Here is a 19138-nt window from a genome sequence, read left to right on the forward strand (position 1 = left end):
GTAAAGCACAGCTAATCACCCGTAAGAGTCTCAAGGCGCTGCTCATTTTATTAACCTCAGAAGGATGAAAGGTCACCTGGGATCGAACCTGCAACCTTTGGGTTGCTACAGCACTCAGCCACAGTGCCTTAGCATGCTGAGCTATCTGTCCGGCATACACTAGCTTGAAGTGTCAAAAAGCTGGTAACATTCATTGATCTCTGACTGTGCACCACTTCTGTCACAGTGTGCAAGAGTATTTGAGCCCCAACATGGCAGCTTGCACATGACGATGTGGAGCTTGACCAACAGCACTAGTAAGACAAATATTTGAAGAGAGCTGCAGACACAGGGGAACAACAATGGCATATTAACCCCTTAATGACCGGACCATTTTTCAATTTTCTTACCCTTAATGACAATGGCTATTTTTACATTTCTGCAGTGTTTGTGTTTAGCTGTAATTTCCCTCTTACTCATTTACTGTACCCACACATATTATATACCGTTTTTCTTGCCATTAAATGGACTTTCTAAGGATACCATTATTTTCATCATATCTTATAATTTCCTATAAAAAAATATAAAATATGAGGAAAAAATTGAAAAAAACACACTTTTTCTAACTTTGACCCCCAAAATCTGTTACACATCTACAATCACCAAAAAACACCTATGCTAAATAGTTTCTAAATTTTGTCCTGAGTTTAGAAATACCCAATGTTTACATGTTCTTTACTTTTTTTGCAAGTTATAGGGCCATAAATACAAGTAGCACTTTGCTATTTCCAAACAACTTTTTTTCAAAATTAGCGCTAGTTACATTGGGACACTGATATCTGCCAGGAATACCTGAATATCCCTTGACATGTATATATTTTTTTTTAGAAGACAACCCAAAGTATTGATCTAGGCCCATTTTGGTATATTTCATGCCACCATTTCACCGCCAAATGTCATCAAATAAAAAAAAAAGTTCACTTTTTCACAAATTTTGTCACAAACTTTAGGTTTCCCACTGAAATTATTTACAAACAGCTTCTGCAATTAAGGCACAAATGGTTGTAAATGCTTCTTTGGGATCCCCTTTGTTCAGAAATAGCAGACTTATATGGCTTTGGGGTTGCTTTTTGGTAAGTATAAGGCCGCTAAATGCTGCTGCGCACCACACGTAAATTATGCCCAGCAGTTAAGGGGTTAATTAGGTAGGTTGTAGGGAGCTTGCATGGTTAATTTTAGCTTTAGGGTAGTGTAGTAGACAACCCCAAGTATTGATCTAGGCCCATTTTGATATATTTTATGCCACTATTTCACCGCCAAATGCGAGCAAACAATTAAAAAAAAATTCATTTTTCACAATTTTAGGTTTCTCACTGAAAGTATTTACAAACAGCTTGTGCTATTATGGCACAAATTGTTGTAAAAGCTTCTTTGGGATCCCCTTTGTTCAGAAATAGCAGACATATATGGCTTTGGCATTGCTTTTTGGTAATTAGAAGGCCACTAAATGCTGCTACGCACCACACGTAAATTATGCCCAGCAGTGAAGGGGTTAATTAGGTAGGTTGTAGGGAGCTTGCAGGGTTAATTTTAGCTTTAGGGTAGAGATCAGCCTCCCACCTGACACATCCCACCCCCTGATCCCTCCCAAACAGTTCTCTTCCCTCCCCCACCCCACAATTGTCCCCGCCATCTTAAGTACTGGCAGAAAGTCTGCCAGTACTAAATAAAAGGAGTTTTTCTTTTTTTTAATAAAAAAAAATAAAATGTTTTAGCTGTGATGGACCCCTGCCTTAGCCCCAACCTCCATGATCCCCCCCCCCCCAGCTCTCTAACCCTCTCCCCTACCTAATTGCCGCCATCTTGGGTACTGGCAGCTGTCTGCCAGTACCCAATTTGCCCCAAAAACAAGTGTTTTTTTGATCTTTTTTGCCATTTTTAAATGTTTTCTGTAGTGTAGCAGCCCCCCACAATACCCCAACCCCCTCCCCCTCCCAGATCCTTATATATTTATTTTTTTTATTCTTTTTTCCCCCCTCTTCCCTCCTCATTGGTGTCAGTGGGTAGCTAATCGCGCGCGCGCACGCTCCCGGCACCCGGCGTGCACATTGCACTTACAGGAGCCGGATGCCGGGTAGCGATGGGCCGCCCACCCGCCTCCCTGTTATGCTCCCACCCACCAACGAACCGGCACCATCGCTACCGGTGCAGAGAGGGCCACAGAGTGGCTCTCTCTGCATCGGAGTCTTCTGAAAAGGTATTGCAGGATGCCTCCATATGGAGGCATCACTGCAATACCCTGAGAGCTGCTAGAAGCGATTGCGATCGCTTCCAGCACTCTCTTAGACAACTGACGTACCAGGTACGTCTATTGTCATTAACTGGTTGTTAATGCATGACGTACCTGGTACGTCAGTTGTCATTAAGGGGTTAAAGGGACACTGAACCCAAATTTTTTATTTTGTGATTCAGATAGAGCATGCAATTTTAAACAACTTTCTAATTTACTCCAATTGTCAATTTTTCTTTGTTCTCTTGCTATCTTTATTTGAAAAATAAGGCATCTAATGTTTTTTTTTGGTTCAGAACTCTGGACAGCACTTTTTTATTGGTGGATGAATTTATCCACCAATCAGCAAGGACAACCCAGGTTGTTCACCAAAAATGGGCCGGCATCTAAACTTACATTCTTGCATTTCAAATAAAGATACCAAGAGAATGAAGTAAATTTGATAATAGGAGTAAATTAGAAAGTTGCTTAAAATGTCATGCTCTATCTGAATCACAAAAGAAAAAATTTAGTTTAAGTGTCCTTTTAATCAGAAACCATTCTAATATTATGGTAATTGTATCCAGCATATCCCTTTAACATACTTCCCAACTGTTCCTTTAGGATCATCATGGTTTGGCCCACTTCCCACCTGCAGCACATTTTAGTTACTCAGTACCCATAGATATCTATAAATATGGATATACATAATTGAGAAGGACAAAACTCTCAGAATTGGCTGAAATAAAAATTATACATGGTTGTCTAAAACTCAGTAAATATATATTGCACTCTTTACACATGACCCTGCAACATACAAAAAATCCCAATAAGAATAAAGAACAAATACCCGAGATACCAGCTATTCTTACTTTAAGGAACAATGACAGCATGGGATATATAGAGGGTGAGATATACCAGTGTTTATAAAACAGGTTGTCAATAACAATATTAATTATTTATTTAAATATGCATGTCAAAAATCCCATTAAATGTAAATGTAAGTTTAAATACAAATATCAAAAAACCTCACTAGAATTCATAATTGAAATACTATAGAAAAGTAGGAAGCTAAATCATTACTCCAAATAATTTATCAAATTGCATTCACAGTAAAAATAAACCAAGGATAACATTTTTTTGAATGAAGCTCATTTATATAAAAGTCTCACAAATCTCTGATGTTAGGCTATGCTACAATTTCTACTACTGCCCTTTTAAAAGATAATGACAATATCTCTAGTTAGGTGTGATCTGGGATAATTTGAAGCTCTATTAGAAAGATATGACAAAATGCTATGTCCTCCTATGTACTACAACCTGTGTATTGAAGGTGACATTGAGCTCCTATTAAGATAAATAACATTTGGAGACAAACAACAGACACATCATTTGTTAGAATTTTACACATTCATAAATTGCTTCTGTGATACACTCTCTTAATAGTTTATCAGTAAGATTATAGTTTTAGAAACTGATTTACAAAAATAGCAATGATGTTTTCCATAGGTGTAAAGAGAGGAGTGAATAAGCAATGCGCCGCCCCTGGAATTTTTCTCTTTATTTTATATTAAAGTATAAGCAACCACATGAGTCACTTTGTGTGTGATATTTATATATCACTATAAGCTGGTGATCTCTGGAACCAAACAAATTTTAGTCCAAAAATAATGTATTTCTGTTTAGAGGCAAGGTATAGTTTTAGTTCCATTCAATTCCAAATAGTTGATTTCAAAATTAAGAAATTAAGTAAATTCATATTGAGATATCATGTTTGCTAGACTGGGCATACATCAAAATTGCCATTTTAACTGAAACAAAAAAAACAAACAACAAATCACAGCCTTTCTCTATTTATGCAAAATAAACCACAAATGGATTTGCACCACTATGTAGGGGTTTAAGAAAGTTCACAACAGTAACACACTTTATATGTTTGTGTGTGTGTGTATATATATATATATATATATATATATATATATATATATATATATATATATATATATATATATATATATATATATATATATATATACATATAATACAGAAGACTCCCTCTTAGTATTTCAAAAATGTGCAGCTGTCAGGAGTATATTTTGCACTTGCAATACTGGCAGTAATGACAAAAAGAGTACACACTGATGTCAACAAGATTTATCTAACTGGTGAATGAAACAATAAAACTGCACTAAATGATAAATAAAGTTTCACTGCTTTTAGAGATCCTGTGTGTGTGCCCCTCACTAAATACAAGCACAAGCTAAATAATTAGCATTAGTGATTACACATACTGAATTAAGCAGACAGCATGAAGTTATATACACAATAATCTGACTTACCTTCTCATCAGCAATTTGCTTTTCAGTCCCTTAAACAATAGCACTTGTCACAGTTCCTTTTTACCAGTCTTTTCCTTTCTGTCTATTCCGCTCTACCTCTGTACAATTAATGCCTTATCTCTGCAGTCAATACACATCCAGATGCTTTCCCTCTGGTTGTGAGGATGAATTTCCTGGTCCTTAGTAGAGGTGACAGTGAGAGCTTTGTCTGGAGCTGTGTGGACAATATCATAAAAACAAGAGCCCACAGTGTGGGACTGGAACTGCACTCGGTTAACCCATTCTTGCAGTGCTGCTGCCTTAGTTACCATGGACAAAACTTGATGAAAATGGAAGTTTCACGTTATGGCCTCCTTGTGGAATTAATGAGACTTGATTTATGTATTGCAATCTTTTTTTAAACCTTTAAAATAAATATTGTGTTGTTCCCACTAAGTGGAAAAAAAATGTTTACTACTCACAATACAAAAGTAATTACAATAGGCTGATCAGAGATAAAAAGAATGCTATTAATCATTAAAAAAATCTACCTATAAATACATCTATAAATAAAAAGGGAGGTCAAAATATTAAAAGCATTTTGTTTAAATGTCAGCCAAAATCCTGGGTAATAATATTTATGATGAGGGTAATGCATCCGGTAAAAATACAAATGGTGCCTATTTGTGAAGATTATTAGATTTAAAAAGATAGGTAGGGAGTTGCTGAGTTTACATAAACAGAGCTGTGCTTACATTGATATTAAACTCAAAAACTTGTTTTTGTGATTGTGACAGAGAATGCCATTTTAAAAATAAGTTTCCAATTTACTTCTATTAACAATCTGACTTAGTTCCCATGATATTCTGGGTTGTTTTTCAACTAAAGATACCAAGAGAATGAAGAAAAACTGATAACAGAAGTAAATTAGAAAGTTGTCTAAAATCCCAAAAATGTTGGGTTTCATATCTGGTGCTGGTGCATCTGCATTATAAAGAGAAATATTCATCATATTTTAAACGCCTGTTTTTGCCTGATGTTGGGCCAGATGCCTTTTCTTTCAATGTATGGAATAATGAGACTTGAGGAAATATAAATTATGTTTTAAAATACTGTCTTAGCCTGATGTTGTACTTGTTATGCCAGTTTATGGGATTATGAGAATTAAGAACATGGATATAATTTAGTGTCATTTTATTATTAGCATTTTAAAAGTCCAACCCCCCCCCAACCCCCCCAAAAAAATTCCAAAGTTGCTAAAGTTTCATATCCTGGACAGTGAAATCTCAATATATAAGCAAGGAACAGTTGAAGGGACAGTCTACACCAGAATTGTTATTGTTTTAAAAGATAAATAATATATACACATTCCCTAAATTTGCATAACCAACACAGTTATAATAATACAGGTTTAACTGCTTTGATTACCTTGTATCTAAGCCTTTGTAAACTGCCCCCTTATTTCAGTTCTTTTGACAGTGTTACATTTCAGTCAATCAGTGCTGATTCCTAAAAACAAAACAGAATATTCAGCGCTCCCTAGTACGCTGAATAGAGCAAAAATATGCACATCAATAATAAAGAGAGGGTAAGTTAATCATACTCGTAAAGTTCCAAACGAACTACCACAGTACCGTGTCAGATGTATGTAGGTATTTCCAAAGGTCTGTTTTTAAATTCAAAATAAATTCCGGTGTGCAGTGTCCGTGACCTCTCTGGAATAGGGTAGTCTTTCTGCCACCAGGTAGTATGGTAGAATGAGCTTCCAATGCTGGTGATGGTAGAAGGTTTCAAAGGTTTTCTGCCGTCGTGCCAAACTTGGAGTATGAACGGAAAATCTAAAAACAGGGAGCAGCTGCAGATTGCAGGAAACTTCTTCCTCACTGCAGGAAAGAGGAGCAACTGTCTGCTGTTTGAAGGCCCTATACATTAAGAGCTAATCGGGTCTTTCCATTCTTACCGTGGATTCCCTTTTGTGATTGGACCAAGTTATCAACATACTGGCCCAATCGGATCACACGTTGATACATTTATGGCAACATCCAATAGCGCTGGTATTCACTCCTCTTGAGGAAGTCCTAACACTATAGGACAAAACGCGTTGAGGTCATCAACACTCTGACGTCATGAACGTTGTTCAATCATCTTAGCTAGACGGAGAGCCCATGAGCTTGTATTGGTGCTGACCTCGGTTTGTGGCTAGTTACATCACCTCCAGTCCTTGCGGGAGACTTGTCTGACCCAATGACCTAGAGCCAGTGGTTTTTACTTATTACTGCATGAATTTGATTTATATTCTGTAAGTGCAATTTTAAATAGCGCATGAGTTGCTATTAATAAATACTTTTACTCTTAGAAGGGATGCGCTGTGTTTCTTTTTTTCAGTGCTGATTCCTAGGTAACTCCACATGCGTGAGCGCAGTGTTATCTATATGACACACATGAACTAATACCCTCTAGTGGTAATTTTTTTTGTCAAAATGCATTCATATAAGAGGCGGCCCTCAAGGTCTAAGAAATTAGCATATGAACCTCCTAGGTTTAGCTTTAAACTAAGAATACCAAGAGAACAAAGCAACATTGGTGCTAAAAGAAAATTGGAAAGTTGTTTAAAATTACATGCCCTATCGGAATCTTGAAAGTTTATTTTGGACTAGACTGTCCCTTTAAAGAAAGAGAAAAATGAAAATGAGACAGTTTCATCGGCTTTGCAATACTGAGATACGGCCATAAAACAAAATACTTTGTGGATGCAATAGAGCCTTGAAAGCGCCCAGCAAATGGGATTACACTACAGCGGTTAGTAAGTGGCTTCCTAGTCTTGCATCCCCGCACTCTATTATCTGCACAGCATACAGCCCTTGGATCATTTTAAGCATATTCAAACTAAGCTCATAGCGAACCCACATTTATCTCTGCACAGACTATTCCTGAGTACGTTGGAGGAAGCTGGTCACCCTGTGCTTGTCTGCTGACACTTAAAGGGACAGTATACACTCATTTTCATATAACTGCATGTAATAGACACTACTATAAAGAACAAGATGCACAGATACTGATATAAAAATCCAGTATAAAACTGTTTAAAAATTTACTTAGAAGCTCTCAGTTTAGTTCTGTTGAAAAGGTAGCTGGAAAGCCCACTGCAAGTGGGAAATAAGACACTCCCCGCTCCCCCTTCTTTTGCATATGAAAAGAACCTTTACACAAACAGGAGCAAGCAGGAGAAGGTAGCTGACGGTATTTTCATAAAACTTTGGGGCTTGGTTAGGAGTCTGAAAATCAGAGCAATGTTATTTAAAAATAAGCAAAATTTATACATTTAAAAAAAACAAAAAACTTTATGGGCTATATAAATAGATAATCTACAAAACATTTATGCAAAGAAAAAATGAGTGTATAATGTCCCTTTAAGTGTCCGGTGTGTATTTCTATCTGAACGACTTTCTTTGGCTCTCTTGTGGATGTCTTATGACCCGAGCGTGTCTTTGAACACTTAAAGGTACATGAAAACTAAAAACTGTCTTTCTTGCTTTAAAAAGAGCATATCATTTTAAACAACTTTCCAATTTACTTCTATTATTCAATTTGCTTCCTTTTATTTTTCTCCTTTGCTGAAAGGTTTATCTAGGAAAGCTCAGGAGCAGCAAAGAACCTAGATTCTAGCTGCTGATTGGTGGCTGCATATATATACCAATTGTCATTGGCTCACCCATTTGTTCAGTTAGAAACCAGTAGTACATTGTTGCTTCTTCAACAAATGATACCAAGAGAATGAAGCAAATTTGATAATAGAAGTAAATTGGAAAGTTGTTTAAAATTGTATGTTCTACCTAAATCATAAAAGAAAATGTTTGGGTTTCATGTTGCTTTAAGTGCCCGGCTCTGTTGCAACATACGGACAGCTTGTTGTTACATGCTTATATGTGGGGGTCCTCCTGATGTATTAAGCTCTTCTCTGTGTTGGTCTATGTTTGTCATTGCAGTTTTGTGTGTGTACATATTTTTTAGACTGTGAGTGGGGATTTTGGTATATATATTTGATATATAATGATGCTCCTCTCGTTTTTGTAATAAAGTTTTTGAGTGCAGCCTTTGTCCTTCTTTAGCAGGGACCTTTTGTTGGTACCTGCTCTTTCTATGTACTTTTTGGGCATAATTGTATAGAACTGCTAGCACCTTTAGTAAGCGTACTAATTGGGATCTAGTGCACCTCTTTTTATTGTTTATTTTTTGTATCAGCCTATATGAATTCCTCTTGATGGGCTAAGGCGCAGCTTGAACCGCTAGACACCTTTTGTTCTAGCCACAATCATAACATAAAAGACATGCAAATATTTTTTAGTTAAAAACATTTACATAAACCAGTTTGCACAAATGTGTCCTGAGTGTTGTGGCTCTAATTATTGTTTTTGCACATTGTTAGAGGTCCTTGTTTGATGTACAAGATTTCATATATTGTGCACCTCACACAAGTATAAATGTTAAAGGAACAGTGTACACCAAAATTTTTCTTATTTAAAAAGATAGATAATCCCTTTATTACCCATTCCCCGTTTTTGCATAACACAATTATAATAATATACTTTTTACCTCTGTGATTACCTTGTATCTAAGCATTTGCAGACAGCCTCCTTATCTAAGTGCCTTTGACAGACATGCAGTGTAGTCAATCAGTGAAGACTCCTAAATAACTTCACGGGAGTGAGCACAATGTTATCTATATGCCACATGTGAACTAGCACAGTCTAACTGTGAAAAACTTTCAAAATGCTCTGAGCTAGGAGGCGGTTTTCAACTGTTTAGAAATCAGTTGGAGCCTAGCTAGGTTTAGCTTTTCAAAAATACCACCAAGGGAACAAAGCAAATTTGATGATAAAAGTAAATAGGAAAGTTGTTTAAAATTGCATGCCCTATCTGAATCATGAAAGTTTAGTTTTGACTTTACTGTCCCTTTAATGTCTGAAACCCAAAAAATAACCCAATATTGATACAAAGTATCCCCTATTATTGTAGGAAGATTGGAACTTTAGTAGAATGGCATATTTTAAATAACAATAAGAAATCCCTAATGCATAGGATATCTGTTCAGTTCTATTAGTAAAGTGTGTACAGTGATTGATATGGCACACTTCTTACACTAATACACAGTAATAAGGAATGCATAGAGAATTACTGTACATTTGAATTTGAATTACTTTACCTATTTTAAAGGAATATGAAACCCAAAATTTCTCTTTCATGATTCGGACATAGCATTAAATGTTAAACAATGTTGTAATATACTTCTGTTATCAATTGTTCTTCATTATCTTTTGTTGAAAAGCAGGGATGTATGCTTAGGAGCAATCCCATTTCTGGAGCACTATATGGCAGCAGTTTTGCAAGAATGTTATCCATTTGCAAGAGCACTAGTTGGCAGCACTATTATGCCATGTAGTGCTCTAGATGCCTACCTAGGTATCTCTTCAGCACAGAATATCATGAGAACAAAACAAATTTGATAATATAAGTAAATTGGAAACTTTTTTTAAATGGTACGCTCTGTCTTACTCACAAAACAAATTGTTTGGGTTTTATATCCCTTTAATGACAATAAGCAAATACAAGTTACATTTTAATATACATTTCTGGCCTACAGCAGTCTTAGGGCTAGATTACAAGTGTGGCACAAACGGTTTTGCGCTAGCGCAATAACGATTTTGCGAGCCATTTTTATTCGACTGATATTACAAGTGCTGCAAAATTGCAATTACGCTAGCACAATTGCCTTCGCAGGTTGAGCGCTTCTCTCTTTTTATTTATGCAAATTATGACTCTTATTGAAGTTTCCCTAAGCGTGATGCGGGAATCCAGACGTGGACCCGTTGCTCAGTGTGCCTAGAGGGATATAGCTGCACCTCACTGACGATGCCCACACTAGGCCGAAACGTACGTCTGTGATACAAATACAATTAAAAAATACTCTAATTTGGTACTGGCATACAGGAAGAATCTGACATACAGGAAGATTTTTTTTAAAAAAAAAGCACTAAATAGCTTAGTGGCAGACTGTCTGCCAGTACCTAAGATGGTGGTGAAGAGTGAGGGTGGGGGAGGATAGAGCTGTTTGGGAGGGGTCCGGGAAGTAGGAAGTGTCAGTTGGGAGGGTAATACCTACTTTACAATACTAGTATGCTTATCAGCTAGCTAATTAACCCCTTCACTGCTGGTAATTACAGAAATGTGGTGTGCAGCTTCAATTAGAAGCCTTCTATTTACCAAAAAGCAATGGCAAAGCTATAAAGTCTGCTATTTCTGAACAAAAAGGATCCCAGAACCCTTGCAAGCAAGGTCAATCCCACCACTGGTGTTAGCCCCTTGATACCAGAATGGCAACAACACATTGTTTCAATATGTATGACAGCACTCTCTGGCAAACAGTAGTAGGGACATTGTATAGTAAAATCTCCTTTTAATGTGTTCCTAGTTATCCATTTTACCTGCTTACATTTTTTAAATTGTTTAAAAACAGCTATCTTACCTTGAAGAAAAAGTAAAGTAAAAATTAAACTGCCATGTTTCAGTTAGGTCAATTTTAAACAACTTTCCAATTTACTTCTATTATCTAATTTGCTTTGTTATTTTGGTATCCTTTGTTTAAAAGCATATATAGGTAGGCTCCCCAACAGTAATGCACTATTGGGAACTAGTTGATAGAAGGAAGCATGTTTGATAACATAAGTAATTTGGGAAGTTGTTTAAAATTGTATGCTCTATCTGAATCATGAAAGAAAAAAAATTGGGTTTCATGTCCCTTTAATGTTTTTCATTTAAAATAGCTACTTTTGCCTTTTGGAGCTTATACCTACACTTAGAAAATCAAAGGTGCACTTATCCAAGCAGCAGATACAAGTTCATCATTTTTAAAACCGATACAGGATTGGTCTCTCTTTCCCATCACCACTAGGAGGTTTATTTATTCTGATTCCTCTTGTTTGCATAGCTTTTGTATAGCTGTTACTGCAGTGGGGAACAGGGGAAACCTTCCTCCTGCATAATGGCATAAACCCCCTAAACAATTTTAATTCCTCGCTTTCCCCCACCACTTTACCTGGGCCGCCCCAGCTCCATGCCACTGCACGTCTGCCCCCACCCATAACACACCCTGACCCCACTCACAGCAAACCAACTCCAACCTATCATGCTCCACCCACAAATAGATGGTTGGCCTCCTGGAAGAGCCGCTGGTATTGTTGGAGGTTTCAAGAGGAAAATAAGCCATGTCAGAAGACAAAATACAGGTTAAGGTATTTTTGTAAAAAAAAATAATAGACCCAGTCAGGTAAAATGTATCATTGGGAGAATATTTTACAGTATGCAGTGCCTTTAACTTTTAACCCAAACCAACATATTTATCACTCTCTCTAAGTCTACTCTTAACCCCGCTTGTGTCATTTAGAATGTCGCCGTAGACTGTATTTGAAATACTATATTTTTTCAGTATGCTGTAAAGGCAAACTCCATTTCCATGGCAACATTAGAACATGATTTTGAATTACTGAGGTTCTGCATGCAGGGAGTTAGACAATTAGAAAACTATTTTAGCAATATACAGTATATACACTGTCACAGCAACATAAGAGCAAATGCATTTTTACTGCCAACATACATCTTGTTTTATATCCCTAATGTTGAAATCTTGTTTATTTAAAGAGCACATTGTGCATTTCAAACACTGTCCTCAAGCCACTAACATTGATTGATGTTCCTTGTATCATTTTCCTTCATCTAACAGTTACGTTAAAGTAAATTAAATAACTGTTTTTTTAAGTGAGTTTAAACTGTTGAAACTGTTGCCCCTAAACCTGCAAGACTCGTAATAGCAGTAGGCGTGAAAAAGCAGCGTTATGACCTGATAACGCTGCTTTTTCACCTTAGCGCAAAACTCGTAATCTAGCCGATGGTTACTTAACCTGCTCTGATCCCAAGGTAATCCTGAAAAACTGGCCTGTTTGGGAAGCCTAAATACAGGTTTGAAAACCAGTGCTCTATGGTAATGATTTGACTTAAAAATCTTCTATATTTTATAAACAAATAAAACGTTATAACTTAAAGGGACACTGAACCCACATTTTTTATTTTGTGATTCAGATAGAGCATGACATTTTAAGCAACTTTCTAAAATACTCCTATTATACCCCCAAATCTGGGCAAAATTGTCTAAGGATATGGCCAGCTGGGCTAAATTTCCATTGACCCTGTCAGGCAAAATAAATCTAATTAAAATGATCCTATTCCCTAAAATTCTGTACTTACTACAAAACTTACCTAGATTTATTAATCGTAAGGACTTAGTATCATTTAAACGAGACTGTCTAAAATTTTTATGGGGCAACAAACGGAAAGCGATTGCACTACATAATTTGTCACTATTTAAAACAGGGGCTGGCTTAGCTTTTCCAGATATAGAGCTATATAACTTAATATGCATGGGTAAATTCGCATTAGAATGGTTAACAGAGGCAAATTATTTCGCCACAAATGATATAGAAGAATTTTTAGTGGCCCCATATGGCTTAAAGGCTCTGCTACATCATAAAGGGAAATTACCAGATAAAGTTAAAAAGCTATCCACCATTAAGAATATAATTGCTGCATGGCATAAACTGTTGAAATTACTACGAGTTAGCCCAGAATATTCAAACTATCTGACAATAGTGGGGAACCCCAATTTTATACCAGCAATAGAGTCGAAGGTCTTTCATAGATGGAAGAGGAAGGGCCTAATCTACTTACAACAATTGCAAGACATGGAAACTAAAGCCTGTAGAACATTTCAGGATTTAAGAAATGAGTTTGGAATCCCTAATAATGAATTTTATGCTTATTTGCAAATACGGCATTTTTTAGAAACTCTTAATAAAGAATCTATGCAAGATAGCTTAGGCGAAAAGATGAATATGGTATTGAATGTATATAGTCAAGGAAACTATTCTATCTCTTTTTGGTATAAGATAATAAAAAAGTTTCAAGAAACAACAAGAATAGGGGCCTTGGCAGCAAGCTGGCGACAGCCAATAGAAAGGCTACAAAAAAGTTTCAATTTGGTAGACAAAGCAACACTATCCATAGGTTGGAGAGAGTCTCAAATGAAAGTGATAAATAAGGTTTATATTACACCTGCTGTAAAAGCAAAATGGGATAAAAATGCCGGAAAATAAATGTGCTAGATGCAGTTTCCCATTTGCGGATTTGACACATTGTTTATGGTCCTGTCCAAAGATTCAGAAATTCTGGGGTAAGCTGAATTTCTGGCTGAACAGGATCAATGGGAAAAATATCAAAATAGAAAAAGAGGATATTATTTTTATGTATCAAACTCCCAGACGGCAGATTAATTTTAAATTTGTAAATACAGCAATACTAATAGGGAGATCACTAATCTTGAAACATTGGAAGTCCACGAAAGCCCCCAGCCTAATAGAATGTATTAATAAAATTAAGGGACAATTGATAGTGGAGCAATTTGATACAACAGTTAACTCTGAAACTCAGATTAAACGCTTTCTTGACAAGTGGAAGAGATTTATTCAGGCCTTTTCGGAAACAGAACAGAAGCGGCTAATATACCCTTTTAGAGAGTCAGAAACATTAAATAATGCGATTGCTAGAAATGAATTTCCAAATTGGAACTAAGCATTGGGGCCTCCCCCCCCCTCTTCTCTGGTGGGGGGGGGGTTTGGTTTCTTTTCCTCTTTTTTTTTTTTTTTTTTGCTTTGTTTTTTTTTTTTATTTTATTTTTTTTTTATTTATTGTTTACTACTTGCTTAAAACAGAAACATAAAAATTATAATTGTAATAAGGAGGAGATGATAGCCTGCTATGGCAAATTTTCTGTTTTGTTTTCTGATGTCTGGAATTTCCTGTTACACTTGTATGTTTGTTTTATTTTCCAGAAAAATATTTAAAAAAAAAAAAAAAAAAAAAAAAATACTCCTATTATCAAATTTTCTTCATTCTCTTGGTATCTTTATTTGAAATGCAAGAATGTAAGTTTAGATGCAGGCCCATTTTTGGTGAACAACCTGGGTTGTCCTTGCTGATTGGTGGATAAATTCATCCACCAATAAAAAACTGCTGTCCAGAGTTCTGAACCCCAAAAAAAGCTTAGATGCCTTCTTTTTCAAATAAAGATAGCAAGAGAACGAAGACAAATTGATAATAGGAGTAAATTAGAAAGTTGCTTAAAATTGCATGCTCTATCTGAATAACGAAAGAAAAAAATTTGGGTTCAGTGTCCCTTTAAGTTATAACGTTTTATTTGTTTATAAAATATAGAAGATTTTTAAGTCAAATCATTACCATAGAGCACTGGTTTTCAAACCTGTATTTAGGCTTCCCAAACAGGCCAGTTTTTCAGGATTACCTTGGGATCAGAGCAGGTTAAGTAACCATCGGCTAGATTACGAGTTTTGCGCTAAGGTGAAAAAGCAGCGTTATCAGGTCATAACGCTGCTTTTTCACGCCTACTGCTATTACGAGTCTTGCAGGTTTAGGGGCACCGCACACTTTTTTGGCCTTAACGCAAATCAACTTACGCAAATTTCGTAAAGTCTTTTTTCAATGGGATTTTAATAGTACCGGTATTAAAAGCTTGTCCTGGGAGGCCAAAAAGTGAGTGATACACCCTATACCGCCAAGATCCGTAACGCATTCTAAAGTCAGTAGTTATGAGTTTTACGCTATAACGCTGTAACATAAAACTCATAACTAAAGTGCTAAAAAGTACACTAACACCCATAAACTACCTATTAACCCCTAAAGCGAGGCCCTCCTGCATCGCAAACACTAAAATAAAATTATTAACCCCTAATCTGCCACTCTGGATATCGCTGCCACTAGAATAAACATATTAACCCCTAAACCGCCGCACTCCCACCTCGCAAACACTAGTTAAATATTATTAAATATTATTAATCTGCTGTCCCTAACATCGCCGCCACCTGTCTACATTTATTAACCCCTAATCTTACGCCCCCAACGTCGCCGCCACTATACTAAAATTATTAACCCTTAACCCTAAGTCTAACCCTAACCCTAACACCCCCTAACTTAAATATAATTAAAATAAATCGAAATAAAACCTACTATTAATAACTAAATAATTCCTATTTAAAACTAAATACTTACCTGTAAAATAAACCCTAAGCTAGCTACAATATAACTAATAGTTACATTGTAGCTAGCTTAGGTTTTATTTTTATTTCACAGGCAAGTTTGTATTTATTTTAACTAGGTAGAATAGTTACTAAATAGTTATTACCTTTAAAATAAAACCTAACCTGCCTTACAATAAATCCTAACCTAACCCTACAATTAAATAAATTCCCTAAATTAAATACAATTAACTAAATTCAATACAATTACCTAAATTACAAAAAAACAAAACACTAAATTACAGAAAATACAAAACAAATTACAAGATCTTTAAACTAATTACACCTAATCTAATAGCCCTATCAAAATAAAAAAAGCCCTAGCCTAAACTAAACTACCAATAGCCCTTAAAAGGGCCTTTTGCTCTTTTACCTGTAAAAAAAAAAATACAAACAACCACCCCAACAGTAAAACCCACCCCCCCACAACCAACCCCCCAAATAGAAGCCTAACTAAAAAAACATAATCTCCCCATTGCCCTGAAAAGGGCATTTGGGTGGGCATTGCCCTTAAAAGAGCATTTAGCTCTTTTGCAGCCCAGCCCCCTAATCTAAAAATAAAATCCACCCAATACACCCTTAAAAAATCCTAACACTAACCCCCGAAGATCCACTTACAGTTTTGAAGAGCCAACATCCATTGTCAACGAAGCCAGGAGAAGTCTTCATCCAAGCGGCAAGAAGTCCTCAACGAAGCCGGCAGAAGTGGTCCTCCAGAAAGGCAGAAGTCTTCACCCAGACTGCATCTTCTATCTTCATTCATCCGGCGCGGAGTGGGTCCATCTTCAAGACATCCGGCACGGAGCATCCTCTTCAATTGACGGCTTCTTCTACAATGAAGGTTCCTTTAAATGACATCATCCAAGATGGCGTCCCTTAGATTCTGATTGGCTGATAGAATCAGCCAATCAGAATTATAGGTGAAAAAATCCTATTGGCTGATGCAATCAGGCAATAGGATTCAGCCCGCATTCTATTGGCTGTTCCAATCAGCCAATAGAATGCAAGCTCAATCCTACTGGCTGATTGGATCAGCCAATAGGATTGAAGCTCAATCCTATTGGCTGACTGCATCAGCCAATAGGATTTTTTCAACCTTAATTCCAATTGGCTGATAGAATTCTATCAGCCAATCGGAATCTAAGGGACGTCATCTTGGATGTTGTCATTTAAAGGAACCTTCATTGTAGAAGAAGCCGTCGATTGAAGAGGATGCTCCATGCCGGATGTCTTGAAGATGGAACCTCTCCACGCCGGATGGATGAAGATAGAAGATGGCGTCTGGGTGAAGACTTCTGCCCATCGGGAGGACCACTTCTGCCGTTGAGGACTGCTTCGTTGACGACTTCTTGCCGCTTGGATGAAGACTTCTCCCGGCTTCGTTGACGATGGATGTCGGCTCTTCAAAACTGTAAGTGGATCTTCGGGGGTTAGTGTTAGGATTTTTTAAGGGTGTATAGGGTGGGTCTTATTTTTAGATTAGGGGTTTGGGCTGCAAAAGAGCTAAATGCCCTTTTAAGGGCAATGCCCATCCAAATGCCCTTTTCAGGGCAATAGGGAGATTAGTTTTTTTTAGTTAGGCTTTTATTTGGGGGGTTGGTTGTGTGGGTGGTGGGTTTTACTGTTGGGGTGGTTGTTTGTATTTTTTTTTACAGGTAAAAGAGCTGATTTCTTTGGGGCAATGCCCCGCAAAAGGCCCTTTTAAGGGCTATTGGCAGTTTAGTGTAGGCTAGGTTTTTTTGTTATTTTGATAGGGCTATTAGATTAGGTGTAATTAATTTAAAGATCTTGTAATTTGTTTTTTATTTTCTGTAATTTAGTGTTTTTTTTTTGTAATTTAGGTAATTGTATTGAATTTAGTTAATCGTATTTAATTTAGGGAATTTATTTAATTGTAGGGTTAGCTTAGGTTTTATTGTAAGGCAGGTTAGGTTTTATTTTACAGGTACATTTGTATTTATTTTAGCTAGGTAGTTAGTAAATAGTTAATAACTATTTAGTAACTATTCTACCTAGTTAAAATAAATAAAAACTTGCCTGTGAAATAAATATAAAACCTAAGCTAGCTACAATGTAACTATTAGTTATATTGTAGCTATTTTAGGATTTATTTTACAGGTAAGTATTTAGTTTTAAATAGGAATTATTTAGTTATTAAAAGTAGGTTTTATTTAGAGTTATTTTAATTATATTTAAGTTAGGGGGTGTTAGGGTTAGGGTTAGACTTAGGGTTAGGGGTTAATAAATTTAGTATAGTGGCGGAGACGTTGGGGGCGGCAGATTAGGGGTTAATAAATGTAGGTAGGTTGCAACGATGTTAGGGACAGCAGATTAGGGGTTAATAATATTTAACTAGTGTTTGAGATGCAGGAGTGCAGCAGTTTAGGGGTTAATATGTTTATTATAGTGGTGGCGATGTCCGGAGCGGCAGAGTAGGGGTTAATAAGTATAATGTAGGTGTCGGCGATGTCAGGGGCGGCAGATTAGGGGTTAATAAGTGTAAAATTAGTGGTGTTTAGACTCAGGGGTTCATGTTAGGGTGTTAGGTGTAAACATAAATTTTGTTTCCCAATAGGAATCAATGGGGCTGCGTTATGGAGCTTTACGCTGCTTTATTGCAGGTGTTAGGCTTTTTTCAGCCGGCTCTCCCCATTGATGTCTATGGGGAAATCGTGCACGAGCACGTACAACCAACTTACCGCTCACTTAAGCAACGCTGGTATTGGAGTACGGTATGGAGCACAAGTTGGCACTAAGGCTCACTTCTTGTCTGTTAACGCCAGGTTGATAAAAACCTGTAATACCAGCGCTGTAGGTAAGTGAGCGGTGACATTAACGTGCAAGTTATTACTGCACCCCTCTTAACGCAAAACTCGTAATCTAGCTGCATGTTTACTAATCAGCTGATTGTTTCACCTGTGCCCCAGTTCAGATATCCTCAAAATGTGGCCTGTTAGGGAGGCCTGAGAACAGGTTTGAAAACCAGTGCCCTAGAGATATGGAATGTATTGTCAATCTCAATTAGTAATAGGACTAAGCTTCAGAACAACCCTAGTTATATATAATTATGTTAGGTGAAATACTCAACAGATTAATACCGTACATGTAATAATGAATAAATGCCCACTGAGATGAGCAATGTTCATTTAGAGCCCTGATAAAATAAGGCATCACACAGCTTGCTTAAAAACAAGATATTCATTATAAAAACATAAAATACTGCTGTCACTGCTTTCAAATTTAGAGCCAAAATGCCAAGCTGATTTAATTGAGAATAAACAGAGGTATACAATTATTTTTACTTACTGATTGTTTATATATTTGATTTAGATTTTCTCAAGCTTTTTTCTAAATGGACTGAAGATTTTAATGGC

The sequence above is a fragment of the Bombina bombina genome, chromosome 8 (assembly GCF_027579735.1).
Source record: "Bombina bombina isolate aBomBom1 chromosome 8, aBomBom1.pri, whole genome shotgun sequence".
In the NCBI taxonomy this organism is placed as follows: domain Eukaryota; kingdom Metazoa; phylum Chordata; class Amphibia; order Anura; family Bombinatoridae; genus Bombina; species Bombina bombina.